The sequence below is a fragment of the Vulpes lagopus genome, chromosome 16 (assembly GCF_018345385.1).
Source record: "Vulpes lagopus strain Blue_001 chromosome 16, ASM1834538v1, whole genome shotgun sequence".
Classification (NCBI taxonomy): Eukaryota; Metazoa; Chordata; class Mammalia; order Carnivora; family Canidae; genus Vulpes; species Vulpes lagopus.
This window is the reverse complement of record NC_054839.1, coordinates 33,022,267-33,039,585: the sequence shown is the minus strand read 5'-3', so window position 1 is coordinate 33,039,585 and position 17,319 is coordinate 33,022,267. Positions and strand designations below refer to the sequence as shown.

Below are 17,319 nucleotides of genomic sequence, written 5' to 3'. Positions count from 1 at the left end.
GCCCAGTTTTCCAACACCTGTTATCAGCTTTAATCATTAACCTTTGTTCCTCCTTGCTCCCTTTTACTATATGTTTGTACTTTCAAAAAGCAACTCTTGGTACTGTTAATCTATTTAATCACTTTGGTGCTTTATTTTGAGGGGCTATAGTCTTTATTTTCATCTATTCTCTTCAGTAGTCTTCCACACAGCTGATACTGGATCGGCTCCCAGTCCCAAACTGGGACTTTACACTTGGCTTTTCAAATATAGGGAAGTTTGGGGCAGGAATTCCTTGCTTTAGTTTGGGAATCCCTTTATAAGTCACATGTGTGGACTTAAACATTGTTATCACAATACTAATACCCTAAAAAAACAAGCATTGTACTACATATGACTAAGACAGACATTATTGAAATAGTGAACAAAATCCCTATGGCTTTAATGTGTACAACAAGTCATTCTTTGGAATTCCATCAAGGTTCTGAACCACCTTGTGTAATTTCCCTGTGCTGTGGCCCATTACTTTATATGAAGGAACTATTCCTCTATTCACAAATGCACATGTCTGAGAGGAGGGCACAGTAGGTAAGGAATATGCATTGACCTTTGTGAATTTACTCATGAGTTTGCTCATTTATCCTCAGGGTTTGGCTAAAGGCAGTGCTTATAGCACATTGTGAAATGGGGGTGGAGACAGAGGAATCTTATACCAGAGCAAGTAGGGAAGAAGAATACAATACTATCAACAATACTAAACAAACTTGCAGATTTATAAGGATGGGTATTAGATTTCATACATATCTGTAAATTTGATTGATAAACCCCTACTACATCTACTAAGCCTGAATTTCATCCTCTGGTTTTTCTTCAACATTTTAATTTGATATAATCTTGATAGAAATATTTGGGAGCTGGAAGATGATACAATTGATCTTCACAGGGTCCCAAAGATTCCAATGGAAAGGAAACATGATTTAATGGTTTTTCTAAAAAAGAAAGAAAATGAACTACTAAATTATTTCTATAAAACTTTGGGTACAATTCTCAGGAAACAGAAAATTACTTTCCTGAATAAAATGGTTTTAAAATTCCTTGTTTTAACAGTATTTTATGAATGAGTTCTATTTCTTTAATATTTATTTAGAAATAAGAACAAATGATTACTACTTTCTCAATCATGAAAGCAATTCAAATCTACAGTACATGACTATGAGCCTAAACATACTTCTAGAACTTCCATGTTGTTACTTTTAGCACCCTGAAGAAGCACTTTGCCTCACTCAAAATCACAGCTTATTTACTAAAAATCTCCTTTGAAACCACACCCATAAAAAGTATTAGGAGGAGTCCTGCAGCTCCTGAGCATGCCCCCAAGACTGTTTTAACGATTTATAATGCCCTCAGTGGCTGAGGCCTATATGTGAAATCTTAATTCCTGCTCTGAGCCATACAGATTTTATCCAAGAACTAACAGTGTTAGTGTAAACATACCCTAAAGGGTCAGACTTGCTAATGCACATTTAATTCTTTCCATGGATGACCATCTCCTTTGAGAATGCTATCCAATCATAAAAGTAACAAAGATTTTCAGCAAGGATCTGACATTGAATATAGAGTAAGTGAAGAATGAAATAGCTGAGTTTTGATCACAGTCCTTAATGAAATCCCTGTACCACTGGGATTCTTGGTTAACTAAAGCTCATCACTTCTAATCTGGAGAAATGCAGGAGGCCCTGAGGCCCAAAAAGGAGAAAGTTATGTGGCCAATATGGCAAATATGCCTCTAAAAGAAGAAATGTCCTTACCTTAAGAGATGAACTATTGAGAAGTTAGTGCTCACCAAAATTCTGACGTCTTAGAAAGAAACCATTATTTTTGTTTATATTCCCTGAAGGTGCCCTCTCTTTACTACTAGGCTTAATGTAAAAGAAAATATAAACTCCTTTAGCAGCATAATTGAACAGTTCTACACTGTATGCTTTTTATTGCAGGGAAATGCAACTCTCAGGAGTTTTGTAATATGGCCTCTAACAGCATTCACTCATTTATTAGGACAGTAATAAATAATTATTCAGAATAAAAATCTCACTAGGGTATCAAAGCTTATTGGAAAGTATGCCAAGCAAGCAATGCAGATTTGTTGTTTACAGTAAATAAAGTAGAAGTTTTGCCTTAAGACTGAGCTTTAAGTTAACCTCATCATCATTAACAACTTTTATTTTAGGTGTTGGGTGGTTTTTTGTTTGTTTGTTTGTTATTATTTCTTTTTATCTGCAGATACCAGTAAAGGAGAAAAATCATCTCACTTAATGAAGCTAATTCTCTTTTCGAGAGGTATTATTACTATAATCACAAGCTTGGATTTAAATGTATAAAAGCATTCTCTGCCCAAACTTACAGAAATGAAATCATCTGTGTCTTTCATTAACCCACGTGCCCACCCCCGACACTCATTAACATTAGGGAAGAGGCTCAATAGAATCTGTGCCAGTTACCTTGACTTTTGTTCCTACTGAGCTTTGAGTTATATACAATTCATGTATCCATGCCTGACCTGATGGCCAGCTATACAACAGACAGTTTCAAAGTAACTATAAAGAACAAAATATAAACCACTTCACTGGAAAATAAATTTATTTTCTTAAGGCATACTACTGCTATGTCAGGAATTTGTTTTGGTTGAGGTCATAGGCAAGTTCAACAAACACTTTTGTACTGTAACACTCTATGCATTTACTACTCAACTCCTTAAACTTACCTAAGTGAGGTAATGACTTTAGTTGCTTATAGTTAATTACTTTAAACAATTAACACAATTGCTTAATTGTAACTGAAAATGTATATGAATGTATTCAGAATCCTGCCTGACTAGAAATAAAATTACCCTCTGTGATGGTTAATTTTGTGTGTCCATTTCGCTGTACCACTAGATGCCCAGATAGCCAGTTAAACAGCATTCCCCTCACACTTGTGAGAGTGTCTCTGGAAGAGATCAGCATTTGAGTCAGTACACTGAGCAAAGCAGATGGCCCCTTGCTAACATAGATGGGCATCACTCAATCTCTGGAAGGCTTGAATAGAACAAAAAGGCAAAGGAAGGATGGATTTGATTCTCTCTGCCTGATCATTTGAGCTGGGACATAGGTCTCCGACCCTTGTTCCTCCAGGTTCTCAGGCCTTTAGACTCAAACTAGAGCCTATACCAGCAGTTCCCAGGCCTTCAGACTACACATGGGCAACCTTCTTGGGCCTCCTGTTCGCAGAAGGCAGATAGTGGGACTTCTCAGCCTCCATAATCATGTGAGTCAGTACCTTAGAATATATATATATACACACACACACACACATATAGTATGAATCACATATGAATCATATATATGTATTATATATATATATATATATATATATATATTACTCTTACTGTTTCTCTAGAGAACCCGAATACACCCATTTAACCCCCTATTTGGAAATCTGTTTCTCTCCAAATCTGTAGAGGTTATCGGTGGGACCAATGAATTGAGTACCACTGAAACACAACATCCCATCCACAGTCAGCTTTCCTCTACCAAGTGCCCTTCTGGAACCAAAGGATAAATTCATCACCAAATATACTGTTCTTCTGCACACCACTTGTTGGGTCATTGGGTTTTCAGGCCTCACAGAAAAGTAACCTAAAGAAAAGTGCATGGCTTCAGAAATTTTATGTTACTTATTCATTTATTCAATAGTTCATAGTCAGTAGATATTCTTCTGTTTTCAATTAGAGTATGCTAATGTCTTCTGCACCTTACTAGATGATTAATTTTATTTTTTTAAAGATTGATTTATTTATGATAGAGAGAGAGGCAGAGACACAGGAGGAGGGAGAAGCAGGCTCCATGCTGGGAGCCCGATTTGGACTCGATCCCAGTACTCCAGGATTGCGCCCTGGGCCAAAGGCAGGCATTAAACCACTGAGCCACCCAGGGATCCACCATATGATTACTTTTATGCAAGAAAAGACTAACCTTGAGTCCCAAAAAAACTAGCCAATCCTCCAAAAACCAAGGCAATCTAATTCTATGAGATGCAAGGCAAATTTCAAATTTTGTTCATTTTAAGAGAACTGAAACAGACTGGTGTGTTTATTCCCTAGAGTTCCCTTTGTTTCTGTGAAAGGTGATGCATATTTAATATACAATTAAATATTATGATAAAAAATACATAACCATTTAATTCTGAACTTTCTTACTGCTGAGTGAATTCTAAGTTTATTTTCAATAGCTATGAATATAGCTAAACTGAATATAATTATAAAATTAAAGATGCTATTGAAAATTACTAAATTATCTGCTCTCTGTGATATAAGTCATCCAAAAGTACATTTACATTTGAATTATTTATATATCTAATGTTAAAAGATAACACCAATTGAAAGAATAACAGCTAAGTTCTGGTTTTATCTGCTCCAAACAAAAGAGGGAAAGCAAAATTGAGGTTCCTTAATTTGCATGTGGATTTCAGCAATTCCTCATCTAACTCCATTTGCTCCTCCATAGAGTATAGGGGACTCATAGGAATGAAAGTTGAATATTTCCTAACACTTTACCCAAGAACTGGGGAGGTGGATGTGTCTCATCCCTCATTAAATCAGAGTTCTTCAGGGATCTCTATGCATGTTCACTCAAAGCAGTCCAATTTGGGTCAGTGATCGGTTATTGGTCTCTTGTCCTATTGCTCTTAGCCTCCTTTGAAGAATGTCAGAGGGCCAATGGCTAGGAATTCAGCCACATATGCAAGATCCCTCCTACAAATGAGGAGTCACTCCAGAAATATTATTGTTCTCTTTTCCAATTCCAGAGGCTTCTCACTTTAGGTTTCCAAAGATGGAGATAATTGAGTGGAGGCAAAAATACTTAATACAAACTAATAATTTGGGGGCTTAAATAAGAATAAAAGATGCTTGATTTTAAAAGTTCCTTGTTATTGTTAAAATACTTCATTTGTCCAAAACAAATTTCTAGGAGCACAGCCAAATACTATAGCATAAAATGAAAATCAAGATAAAGTTGGACTTTAGAAGTGCTGACAGATAATCATGTAAAATAAGGGAGTTTTCATTTTAGAGATGAGCAGAACAGACAGGAAAATAAGTAATTGTGTGTCTGCCATTTAAGTACAAATTCTAAATGCCAAGAGAGTACCATTCATTCTTGTTCCAAGCAAATATATTCTTGCCTTCTTTTCAGAAGACTCTTTGTTTAATAGCTCTGGAACTTTTGCTTCATATTTTAAATCTCCTACCTCAGTTCCTAACAGACAAAATGTCTTTGTCTTCAGCCTCTCAAACCAAGAAACAATGGGGTTTCTCTTTATTCCTACTGAGGTTGATTTGAGGCTAGTTACTTAAAATCCCTATCTATGATTAAGCAAGGAGAAGTAATGTGGTTATAGCAAAGAGATTAACAAAAACACATCAAAGATAATGCAAAAAATTAAAATATTTTAAGCTATTAGAGACTTCAGTTAAAGTACTGAATAGAGAGATCAAATGGGGTGAAACTGCTTAGAAATTATTCATTCAATCCTTCATTATTTTCAAATGAATAGTACATGTTCATATATAAAATTCTTGAAGATTTTAGTGGGAAAAGCCACCAAAGATGATCATATCTGTGAGTGTATAAATATACACATACGGTGGATAGGGGAGAAAGGCAGATTCTTAGTAGAAAAAGAAGGTTGCAAATCCAGTTATAAATTAAATTTTAGTGATTTAAATAGTTCTCAGAAATCAGGTCATATTTATTCTCATATTATTTTTATTTATTAAAGCATTTAAACAGCTTCATAAATTAAAAGTATAGATAGTACCTTAAACCAAAGATCAAATTCATAGAAATCATACTAGACAGATTTGATACTGTAAATAACATTGCAAGATTTAGCAACAGGATATTAGTTACATGCAAATTCCAGATGTACCACAAATAATTTTTGTGTAAGTATATTCCAAATATTGCATAGGACATAGAGAAAAGACTGCATGGTGAGAATGTGTTTGCTTGAAACAAGAATTAAGGCTGACATTTGGCAGCTAAAATCAGTACTTCCATGGCAGACAAACAATTATTTTCCTGTCTGCTTATCTCTAAAATGAGAATCCCTTTACTTTATATGAAAATGTGTCAACATGGGACAAATTTTAAAAATCATTTGTTGTATATTTGAAATTAAAATTTAACTGAGCATCCTATATTTTATTTGATAACACTAGAAAATACCAGAATTACTTTTAATACCAAGGACATTTAACATTAAAAAAAAGTTGGCTCAAAAAAAAAAAAAAAGTTGGCTCAAATTTTATAAAATTTGGAGTATTTAACACTGGGGGAAAAAAAAACAGTTTTAGCCAAGAGGAAGTTTCTCAAATGTGTTTATAATCAATGATTCGTAGAGTCATTTTTCATTGTATCCAAATTATTACCCTTTTCCTATCCAAAGTGCTTAACTTCCTTTCAGTTTTATTTATTTTTTTTATCTTGAAACTTGAATATAGGGAAGGAAAACCAGTCTTAATATCCTTTGAATATGTTTTCCCCTTTCTGTGATTTTTTATGCCATTCCAACAAGTCTTTGCCTGACAGTCAACACAACCTATATCCTGTCACATTCTCTCCTCCCAGTTGTACATGGATATCCAGGCTGTGTCCAGGGTCTTCAGACCAATTTTCAACTCTCTTATTCAAACTTCATGAATTCTTTATATCAGCAGTGACCAGAAACTGACTGAAACATTTAGAGTCAGGTAGGCTTCCCTGATATGTCAATGTCTCTGTCTCCAATTATTTAATACGACTAATATGGTCAGTAAATGTTTCAGTGTTCATAAAGGACCAGAAAAGCACTCCACTGGCAATTCTACCTGGTAAAGGCTATTATTATGCCATTTGATACAAACTAGATCCACAGATAAATTTTAGAAACTCTCGCTCTAGCCATCCACGATAAAAGCTATTGCCCCTTAGGAGATGGAACTCATTTGCAGAGACTATTCACAATTCAGTACAGTCACTCTACAGGGGCTTCTCAAGGTAAGATCTTTGTCACAGATTCATTTGTTGGCTGAGGTAGAAATTTAATGATTCAAACATCATTGTGTACACCCAAGTGACCTTGTAGGCCACAGTGAGAAAGAAGAAAAATTAAACTCCAAGTTATCTGAATAGTGAATTTAATCCTCTTAAAAATAAGATCCAAAATAAAGTATACCTGTGTAAAGTTATCTTATTTGAATTTATAAAAGTTATTTATATATTCTGGAGACAAGGGTTTTATGTATTGCAAATGTTTTCTCCCAACTGATGCCTTGTCTTTGAGTTTCCTTACCAGTATCTTGATGAACAGAAATTTTAAATTTTGATAAACTACATTTTATAGTTTTTTCCTCTTAGAGACCAATCTAAGAAATATTCTCTAACCCAAGATTGTGAGTATATTCTTCCAGTTTCTTTCTAGAAAATCTATAGTTTTATCTTTTGTATTTAGGGTCATACTCCTTCTCGAATTAATTCTGTGTATCTTTTTAGTTAGGGATTTTGTTCCACTTGTTTTGCCATTCTTCAAAAGTCATATAATCTCCAACTTCTGCCTGCTTTTGTTTGCTTTCCAGTGGCATCAAGTAGTATTTGTAACAGTTGTTTTTGATTTTTGTCTAGAGCCTATAATTATTATCAAGAGGAGTGTGTTTTAGTACATTCCTGCTGCTATAACAAAATACCATAGACTGGGTGCTTAAACAACAAATATTTAGTTCTCACAGGTCTAGAGGCTAAGAGCTTCAAGATCAAGGTTCTGGCAAATCGGTGTCTAGTAAGGGCCCATTTCCTGGCTCTGTGTTCTCACATGGCAAAATGTTGATCCAATTCAAGTTATTTACACATTGCCAGAACCCTTTCCAAACACAACTAACCCCTTCATGTCAAGGGAGCTTGGTAATAGTGCCTAACTTGCTAACTCCTTCTGGTATATTGCCAAACAAGTTTGTCCCAGCCAGTCATACCATATTTCTGAAAGATGCAGCAAACCACCAGGCCTCCAACTTTGAGGGGTCTTTGAGAAGCATGAGGAGCTTTAGGTTAGAGGATGAGAAAAATGTATGCTTTAAACAAAGACTGAGTAATCCTTCTTTAGAATTTAGAGAGTAATCTGATGCTCTCATGAAAGTGATTTTCTCACTTATCACATAATATATATCTAATAATTTATTCATTTTATTGCTTGGTACTAATCTTTAACAATAAACCCTTTCAACAGCAATGAAATAAAATGTACATGTTTGGGATGCCAGGGTGGCTCAGTGATTTAGCGTCTGGCTTCCTCCCAGGGCATGATCCTGGAGGCCCAGGATTGAGGCCTGGGATTGAGGCCCCCATCAGAGCCTGCTTCTCCCTCTGCCTGTGTCTCTGCCTCTCTCACTCTTTCTCTCTCTTCCTCTCTCGTGAATAAATAAAATCCTTTTTTAAAAAGTACATATTTAAGGGAAAATTAACTAGTGAATTTCCATTTTTTGGGACAACTGATGGTAAATAATTTGTCTATATTTACCATCCAACATGGGGGCAATCTTAATAGCAAAAATTGCGAAAACCTGAAGCCACAAGTCTGCTAAAACACTATCATTATCTACCTCAAAACCTAGTAGTTATATTGACCATTTAATGCATCTACCTAAAGAAAATGACTTAACTTATATACCCACAGGGATATTTGCATATATCTTTGTGAAGCATAACTTTTCAACTAGATGAAGTAACTGTACTTCTAAATTAACTTAGGTTTAGTTATAAATTTTCTTATGCATATATAAATAAATAGCACGCATATATAAATAAATAGTATGTTAGTTCTATTAACTGAAATAAAACTTTTAAATTAGTTAAATAAAAGCCAGCTTTATTTTGTATCATCAAAGTCCTCAAATAGATAATCAGGTTAATTTTTTGTTATTTTATGTTATTTTCTCAACCAGTTTATAAAATCCAAGTAAGGCTCATTTTAAAGTTCATTCTTTCAACTGAACACCCAACTTGGGTCTGAAGGCTATTGTAAATTTGTTACAAAATTCAACATTAAAGATAAAACAATGTATGTTTTGATGATATTTCAGACACAAATTTTATGGAGGACAGCATTATTATAAAAATATTTTTATTAAATGAAGAAAATGAAGCAAAACTTTGCAATTGGTCATGGTATACACATAAATCGAAATTATATTACTTTTTATATTCTGCCAAGTAAAAGTCACAGTTATCTAAATTTCTATTTTTAGAGATACAAAAATAATTAAACTATGCAATTTTTGTTACCAAGCTGATCTTGAATATCAAATAAATATTTCACAATGGCACTATATACTTTCTCTCTTTTTTGAACAACTGTCCATTGAATTTTAGTGTATTTGAGAATCTGGAGAACTATTTTTTTAATTGATTATCTTAAAATGGTATTGAATTGAATGGTATTGCAAATGAGTCCTCGAAATGCCAGGATTTGTTCAAACTATATAAAAATCTGAGTCCAAGTATTCAGTGAGTGAAGTGTCAGAATACCTCAGCTTTTGAAACATTTACTGAATTGCTATTATTAAAAACAAAGCTTGCAAACAGCAAGACATTAAAATTTATTACTTACTATCAAGGGAGCAATTGAACAAGTTGAATAATAGAAGCTAAAATGGTGTACGATATTAAATTTTAAAATTCTATAATTGTGCTTTAGAATTGTGTTTCCAAACTATCTGTGATAAAGAATCAGTTTTGTTTTTAATTTTCAATCCTGAAAAAACAATACTTTTGTAAATTACAATAATGAAAATAAAATGGACAAGAAAACATACAAAATTCAAGCCCAGATTTTTTATAATTAGTTTATGTAGCTATAAAATTGTATTTTAATAAATATAACAGAAAAAATTGTAAAAATAATACAAGTTGTTCAATGAAATTGTACATACAGGAAACAAATATTTAGGAATGTTATTAAATTCCTTTATGTCATCCTGCCATCATAAGTCTGGTAAAAATTATGATTGAAATTGGTTCTCCATCTTAAGCACCTATATGCACACTTTCAATGTGTGCAACCCTTTTCAATCAATATTTAAAGTTTTTAATGTGACAATTGAGCTTGATTCTTGATTGCTAATTTATCTAATCTAGGTTGGATTGACAGCAATTCTACCTGCAAGAGTTAATATGTCTAAAGTTGTTTCTTCTTATATTAGTATGAAAACACAGTAGAGAAACGAGAGTCACAAGTATGTTGATAAGAACAGAAGAGATTTTTAAGACTTTTTCAACAAGTTCAAGGTATTATTTCTTAACTTTTATCTAAAATTGAGCAGGTGAGACTATGTTCAAAATTCACACTTAATCCTTCAGTAACCAGTTCTGACAACTTGTCCTATAAAATTAAATTTTAATAAATATAATTTTATTAAAGAAATGAATTTCCTATGCAGGATCTTATGATGAAAAATAAAAGTCAAAACATTCCATCAAATTCATAAGGTGTTTGATATAAATTCTTATAGATGTACAGTATCAAGAGCACTTCCTTGATAAGTGTTGTTTAATCACAAAACATGTTAAAATAATCTATAGAAACTGTCTTCCAAGCTTCTAACTTTTCTTTTCTGCCATTGAAACATGTGTTGCTTTCCTTCATTGTATGCATGCAATAAGATCATTAAAAATTCCAAAAATATCAATAAGCACGTCTAGTGCCCAATTTACAGCTTTAAAAACCTGGAACCAAATCATTTTCTTATGTCATAGAAACCCATTATTGATAGAATTTTACCCTTGATAACAATTGTACCTCCACATGCAATAGCAGTTGTACATGATCAATTTACCTATTATCACATGATAGACAATACTCTCAAATTAAACATCTTTATAAAACTAGTGTGAAATCTTGGTCTTTTTTCTCCAGAATCACTTCCAACAACACAATCACTGTTTCATTTACTACTACCATCACATTCAGAGAAGGCCTGATTTTTAAGTACAATAGCAAAGCTTATTTTGCCATCAGTAAATTAGGGTCAAAAATAAGTAATTAGGAACCAAAACAACCTGGGTGACCTATAAGTATAGTTATTTTTGAAATCCATTAAAAAACTGAATACAAAAAAAAAAAAAAATTAACCAAACTCCAGAAAATGACAAGCTCACAAAAGAGAAAAACAATTGGCAGCTGCTGTCATCTCTGAAATAACAGGGAACAATCTGCCACTGATAAAGGCAATGAGGACTAGCCTACCTTTTAACAAATCTTTTCGGGTTATGGGTGAATTTCTCTGTTGGATTAATAACTTGAGGATCCCAAGACACAAAGGAAGACTACACCACTCTCCAACTCTTTCCCCTACATCTTTATTGGGGGTGATACCCTAAAATCATGGCAGGAAATAGAGTTGAGAGAAATTACTTCAAGTTTTCAGTTAAGAAAGAGTGAGAAAGGGGCAGGAAAGCTGTATGAAATCTCTCAGGGGTAATTCCTGTTTTCACAGAGTGTAGGCCAGCCAGAGCCACCCTCCAAAGGCCAAGAATGGTTAACAAGGATGAAAAAGATCACCCAAGGCACAGAAAACACAGGACAGGATTAGAGAGCAAAGAGAACTCCCAAAACCACCCCAAAATGCTGACAGTCAAAATGTAAAGTAAGGAGAGCTCTTCCATAGTTCAGAAGTCATGCAGCCCAGCAGTGAAATGCAGCAGAAATCCTGAAACTTGGCAGTTCTGGAATTCCACGCCCTGCTGAAGGGAAAGGCTACACCCATTCTGGATGCCATGAAGCTCTCTTACTGTTTTATTGACCCAGTAATCATTTAGATTCTCTCATTTTCTCCTCTTTCTGTTGTCTTACAGTTTTTCCTAAATCTGAGTTTTCTTTCAGAATCATTTTCCTCTTCTTTCTTCTTTTAAAATAAGTCAACTATAAGCTAAATGTCTTCACTGTGTCTCCATTTTTGGAGAATATTTTTGCTGAGCCAAGAGATTTATTATGTAATGGAAACTCCAATTTAATGTTCCTTATATGGCCTTTTCCTTGGAATTCCAAGTTATAGACAATTTGAACACTGTCTTACAGGGAAGCATATGCTTAGAGTAGACATAAATTGAAGATCTCTGTGAGGTACCAGATTCCCTATTGGTAGGATTTGGGGGACTAAACCCACCAAAAGTTAGACTGACCTTATCAACCCTTCTCCAAAGCTTATACAATACTTTTTGAAAAGGAAATATTAAGTCCTATCCTATACCATAAATACCAATAGAAATTGGATGTAATATATATTTCACTATTCCTTGAATTACTCCTAACTGCTTTAAGATGAGTTCAAGATGCTAGGGCTATTAATAGAATGATTATATCTCACTTTCCAGACTTGCTGAATTCTCTGGATAAAATTTTTATAGTCATAACTTTATGCTAGTCAAAATTCATTTTCCTTCCATTGGCCCCTTCTGATACCTAACATATCCCTACACTATTCACCCCAGCTTCCAGTCATGAGGGGGGAAAAATGGACTTTGAGCCTGAAAGAACACAGTGCAGAAATACAATGAGTTAAGAATAAATATTGAGGTCATTTTTTTTTCTGCTTAGTTCACTTTTTCTCCTTAATGACTCTTCAACTCCAGGGAATCTGCCTTTCCCCTCAAATATCTGTCATATTAAATGATTCCTACATTACTATATAGGCTGTGCCCTCTAGGATACTATTTTATCATGTAAGACCAATCCTTTGCTTGTTACCACAAACAACCAATCCCTTGGGAAGTAAGTCTCTGAGAAGTATGTGCCTAGGAATTTAGGAAATGAAGTCACATGATCTACTCTAGAGGATCGCCGATGAGAAACACTAATTACCTTTGTACGTACACCATTCAAGAAATAGTTCCTACAGAAGTGTTTATACGATTGGAAAGGGTGGTAAGAAATTGAATCTTAGCTGATATTATAAATTATACTTCCATAGCTATTGAAGCTCATTAGATAAATCTACACTTTATAATCTAAATAGTAAAGATCAAAGTAATAGCTTTAGATTTTCTATTACTTGTCAGTGTGGTAACTGTGTCACTATTATACTTCAGCTGCACTTGGATAAACACTACTGGCCAAATAGAGTAGTCCATATCTAAGAAGATATTCACCTGGCTCTTCAAAGTAGCCTCAGATGGATTCTGTAATGTGTTTTCTTGCTATGGATTATAATCATCATTTTGCTCTCATCATTTTCTGTTAATGGCCAAATATGGGCTCTCCAGGGTCTTAAATGCTTCTGCATAGCCACTTCACATCACATGATGTAGCAACTCCTCCTCACTTGATAAAAGGAGGTAAGCGACAAAATGTTGTTCAAACAATTGTTTGTTGTTTCTCAGATAACATACCACCCAGAGACTATGAGAGCAATGTAGATCTGGAATGAGAGTCTTTTCTGGAGGGAGATGGGTGGGGGATCGGTTTGATCAGTGATGAGTATTAAAGAGGGCACTTATAATGAGCACTGGGTGTCCTATGTAAGTGGTGAATTACTGTATTGTGCTCCAGAAACCAATATTGCAATGTATGCTAACTAAAATTTCAATTAAGAAGAAAAGTCTTCTCTGCCTGCCTCTCTATCCTGGCTAAAGGCAGGCCAAAGGAAATGGGTTCAGAAGAAACCAAGAATAGGAACAGTCACCTCCATCAGATATGCAAGACTGAGAACAATCACTTATCAGCTCTATGCTTATAATCACACAATGTCATGACTTGCATAATACTGCTTAGCTCAGAATGTCATCTACTTTGCAATGATGCCCCACCTTAAGAAATCAATCATTCCAAAGGCTCACTCTGCTTCTGAAATCATAACTTAAGAACTTCTGAGGCCAGTCCATAACCAATACAAACCTATGCATTCTGTTAACAAAGACGTCTTTTTAGGGTTTTCCTTGTATTGATTCTCCCTTACTGTATCATATCAATACATCTCCAGTTACTTATGGCATAGCAAGTTTCTTTGAGTAAGAGACTTTAAATACATACAATACAGAAACAGAACATAGACACAAAAAGTATCCAATTAGATTATAGATAAATACAAATATGCATGGCTTACAAAAGAAAAAAATGGTCAAGCAGAACCTAAGAATCAATAAGCAAGAGAAGTGATCTCTTATCATAAAGCATCAAAATGCTATACTGTTTGATAACTCTTAGAAAATGGGATTTTAAATTATTACAATAATTATTAGTAGTACTGAGTCACACTATGAAAATATAAAACAACATTCCAGACTAAAAAAACGACATTTGATACTACCACTGAAGAAATCTTGGGTTGAAGATAGCTTGCTAGACACTTAACTTTATTTATTTATCTTTTAATTTTTATTTATTTATGATAGGCATACAGTGAGAGAGAGAGAAAGGCAGAGACACAGGCAGAGGGAGAAGCAGGCTCCATGCACTGGGAGCCCGACGTGGGATTCGATCCCGGATCTCCAGGATCGCGCCCTGGGCCAAAGGCAGGCGCTAAACCGCTGCGCCACCCAGGGATCCCTAGACACTTAACTTTAGACTGCGGTCTTCTCATATATAATGGAATGATAATGTCTGCCATGCTTAATTAAAAGTGTTACTCAAAGAGCAAAATTAAATAATGAATGTGGAAAAACTGTAAAATGGCAAGTTCTACACAAACTTAAAGTGTGACTGGGTATATGCTTTAGGTGTTATATAGCTTTTTACATGGATTTACACTATTGACACACCACCCTCTCTACTATCCCAGGCCTGTCTATCCTAAATTCCTGTGCCAAAAAAAAAAAAAAATCAAATATTACAGCTTTTGGAAAATTGAATCCATGCATTATGAATTGAAGATCCCATTCAATTTACTTATTTACTTGAATTTGAATCAGGGTAGGGTTAAGGGATCAGGGGTTCAGCGTAACAAATCAACTTCAATGAATGCCAACACTGAGAAATCAACTTCTTGTAGTGCTTTGGGTAGCTATATGAATCAAAAAAACAATTCATTTAAAATGTAATTTTGCATGTGATTAATCTATAATCTGGTCTGATTGTCTGTGGTACATTTTTATAATTATAAATTGAATGAAGAATAAAGATAATTCAAATAATCTTATTGGCTAAGGCACAGGGCATTAATTCAGTTTATAATAGCAATAATGACCTCAGCCCAGGACATTTCCAGGCAATTAATGACTGGTTGGAGTTAATGGCCCGAGTTTCAGCCAAGGACCATCAACTCCTCCTCGCTGGTCATCAATCCTCAGAAATGCCCAGTGCTCAGAGCACAGTCAGACCCATTCAGAGCTTGACATCAACCCAACTTTAAATTTTCAAGCAAATTTGTTGCTCTGTTCTTTTCCCTATAAACCCATTTTACTTATAAACTAGGTAAAAATGACTGATACTGTTTTTGAATAATAAATTAACTCATAGAACATAATAATTGAGTGTCACAGAGGCATAATATATTAAGTATCATTGTAATATTGAAAACATGGTAGAGACCCAAAATATAAGACATCCATTTTCCAACTCTATGAATGACTCAAATTGAGTCCTACTAAGGAGAGCCTGGGTGGTAAGCCCCCATTTTCATGGTTTTATCTTATGTATCCCAGAATGAAAATTAGAGCTAATCTGTAATTTCCTATTTCTGCTTTCTAACTAATAAGCCACCCTGCTTGACTTTAAATTCTTTCCTAGGATGAATAAGAGACAGTAGAGAGAAACATGATTTTTAATATGCAAGCCCAAGTGATACCACATGACAATATCATCAGTCATTTCAAGCTTCTCTAGAGGACTTAACATATTTTTTTCCATCTCACAGGAGACATATGAAATAGATGACCTGGATCACCAGCATGTCATACACGGGCTCTTTGTAAACCATTCAAGTAGCGAGAGGGATTTGGCCAGCCAACCGCCATCTCTATGGGAAATCACCAAGATGCTGCTCACCCAGGGAGTCATAACCTATGGAAAAGCACTATACTGGCCATTGAGTTTGTCCCCCACCAGCTTCCCCCCAGCACTTAAAAAAGAAAAAACACATGATTTCTTTGTTGTCTTAATCCATATGGGAAAGGCAGAAATCATGAAATGACAGTGTGTAAAGTGTCCTGTACAGTCAGGGTCACTGGCCCGAAAGGCATGAATTCAGACCACCTGTGACTGTTAATGAAAGAAAAGATGTCTTCATTCAGAGATTACACATGCCCATAGTCCTGTTGTGGCTGAACTTTTTGCCTTCTATTCATTATCTATTTGAAAAGGCAACCTTTTAGAAATATGATTATATTCAAGTGGACAATTCATTATCATTATTACTCACATTAAGAGCCAATGTCCACAACAGGCATCATGCAGGCTATGCAATGCCATTGTCCATACAAGGAAAGAGAAAGCCCCTCAGAAGCTGAACTAATGCCTCCCAGAAGGGATTTCTCAATGAGAATGGGAGATGTATTGCCAAAGAATAAAGTCAGGTTATCAAAGATGATTGATGATAAGAAAAGTCAAAATAATGTTAATAATAATATATTTTAAAAAAAGGAAAACATTGCATTCCCATGTTTTCTTACTTATTAGGATGATGAGTATCTACATTAAAACCATTATTTTTCCTGTCAAAGGACAGACATGAAATAACTCAAAAACTATCACAAAGAGCATTTACATACTGATGGTTTGATGCTTGATAGAGCCAAAAAAGGAAAAAAAAAAAAGTCCAAAATATGGAATGCTGCCCATGTTGTAGGATGCCTCCATCTACCCAGGGGCTACATGCATGTATTGGGCAGTCAAGATTGTTAAGCATGAACAGAAAAATACTAAAAACATTATCAAGTTTTACTAAGATATATTTTATGTGTTGAAGTAGTATACACTTTAATCAAGTTACTATATGCAAATGAATACTAAATCTGAAGGCAAATTAAGTTCTACAGAATAAAAATACAATTTGAAAAAAAGCAGTAATTTTTATATCATCTTAGAGAAAGCTGCTGATGATCAATTCAAGATCCTAACCTGATTTTAGAGGCAGACAACTTGGAAGAATATAAATTCTTCAGTAAAGCTGTAACTAGATAATTGGTTTGGGGCCAGATTTTCTAAACTGCAACTCAAAGGATTTAGGAATCTTGAGCCCTGTTGAGCAGAGCTAGGAAATAAACTCATGTCTGTATTAACACAAAGTCTATTGTGCTTCCTGCCACATTGTGTGTGGCCCAGGTGCTAAAATTCTCATAC

The 17,319-nt window shown here is 34.6% G+C and overlaps 1 long non-coding RNA gene across 1 annotated transcript in view; it reads left to right on the top strand.

The window, feature by feature from the left end:
* LOC121476971 overlaps positions 1-16,868 on the top strand; it is a 72,997-nt gene extending 56,129 nt beyond the window's left edge. The window contains exon 4 of the long non-coding RNA XR_005984065.1: positions 15,896-16,868. This is a non-coding gene — a long non-coding RNA (uncharacterized LOC121476971). The remainder of the gene's footprint in view (positions 1-15,895) is intronic.
* The last annotated feature ends 451 nt before the right edge of the window (positions 16,869-17,319 follow it).